Source organism: Chionomys nivalis, chromosome 1 (genome assembly GCF_950005125.1).
Source record: "Chionomys nivalis chromosome 1, mChiNiv1.1, whole genome shotgun sequence".
Taxonomy (NCBI): Eukaryota; Metazoa; Chordata; class Mammalia; order Rodentia; family Cricetidae; genus Chionomys; species Chionomys nivalis.
Window position 1 is genome coordinate 111101696 of NC_080086.1, and position 1598 is coordinate 111103293.

General features: G+C 39.0%; 1 pseudogene; it reads left to right on the forward strand.

Moving 5' to 3' along the window:
- Positions 1-1154: 1154 nt before the first annotated feature.
- Positions 1155-1295, forward strand: LOC130889929 (U1 spliceosomal RNA; annotated as a pseudogene).
- Positions 1296-1598: the final 303 nt, after the last annotated feature.

Sequence of the window (1598 nt, forward strand, 5' to 3'; positions counted from 1 at the left end):
AGAAAATATACCTAGTCTAACCAGTTTCTCTCTAATAATCACATGGAAATGTAGTATGGATTCTGAGAGAAAAAATATAAAAGTGATATAAAAGTCTGGTGTAGGAGTTCCTTCTGTTTATGTGTTGCTTTCATTGGATGAATAAAGAAACTGCCTTGGCCTAGTTGATAGGGCAGAACTTAGGTAGGCAGAGTAGACAGAACTGAATGCTGGGAAGAAGGGCAGAGTGGCAGACGCCATGGATCTCCTGCCTGAGACAGACGCTGGTTAGACTCTTGCCAGTAAGCCACAGTTATGTGTCAATACATAGATTAATGGAAATGGGTTAAATTAACATGTAAGAATTAGCCAATAAGAAGTTAGGGCTAATGGGTCAAGCAGTGTTTAAATGAATACAGTTTCTGTGTGACTATTTCGGGTGTAAGCTAGCCAGGATGAAAAGCAGGCCCTCTCTCCTTGCAACAAAAGTCACACACGGTTGGCACCAACTGTTTAAGAAATCCACATCATTTTTATGGTTATATAAGAAAGAGCTGCTCTTAATCACAAGTCCCAGATACCAAGAGAAATGGAAAATTTTCCCTCAGCATCTGTAAGAATATGCAGTCTTGGGACAGCTCATATTGGATTTTCTTTGGGACATTAGATAGTCAGAATTTGTTATAAAGTTTGTCACAATGACCCAGTGGACAAAGAGAGTTAGCACAGCTTATGGGGGAAAAGGTAGTCCTATTCTGCTGTTGCTTTACTCATTGTTCCAATCTACTGTCAGAATTACTGTATTGGGAGAATCCTAGTATGTACGAACAGTAACCGTGTGGTGAGCAAGACGTCTTGAACATATATGAACATAGTGTCACAATAACTTCTTATAAAGTCTAGACAGCTGGTACTGTGAAGTTCACCCTTGTGGAAATGTATGTGTGTGCTTTTAGGAGTCAGTGACCTTTGAGGATGTAACTGTGCACTTCACCATGGAGGAGTGGACCATGCTGGATCCATCCCAAAAGGAGCTCTACAAAGATGTGCTAAAGGAAATATTGAGAAACATGATCTCTACAGGAAAGACATCCATTCTCATAATAGGTCAGTCAAACAAAAGTGCTTCTAGCTCATCACTGCTGCATGAACTGAAATATGGTAAAGATTTGGGGATGCTTACTTGGCAGGGGAGACACCAAGATCAGGAAGCTGGTTTTCTTAGTTCATTCTTGCTGACTCCTGTGACTTTCTCAAATGTAGAAGAGTTGACTGTATAATTTGTGGTAGTGGGAGACTGTGTTCACATTCTGCCCCTCCAAAAAGAAAAAAAAAGGTGGCAGGGGTGAGTATATGAAACGGGCTACTTTATACCATGAATTTAGTTGGAATCTACTAATGTTTTTCCTGTAGTATCATGATTTATAATGATTCATTTTGATCTTATTTTAGGAAACATAAGGAAATACCAAAAGATGGAAAATTCTGGCATAAAGCTAAGGTAATTCAGGTTCCTCAATGTTTATGGTGCCATAGGATATTTTACAAAGAGGAAACTAATATGTCAAGTTTCAATCTGAGTTGATCTCAGGAAATTGTCTCCGAAACTTCCAATATGT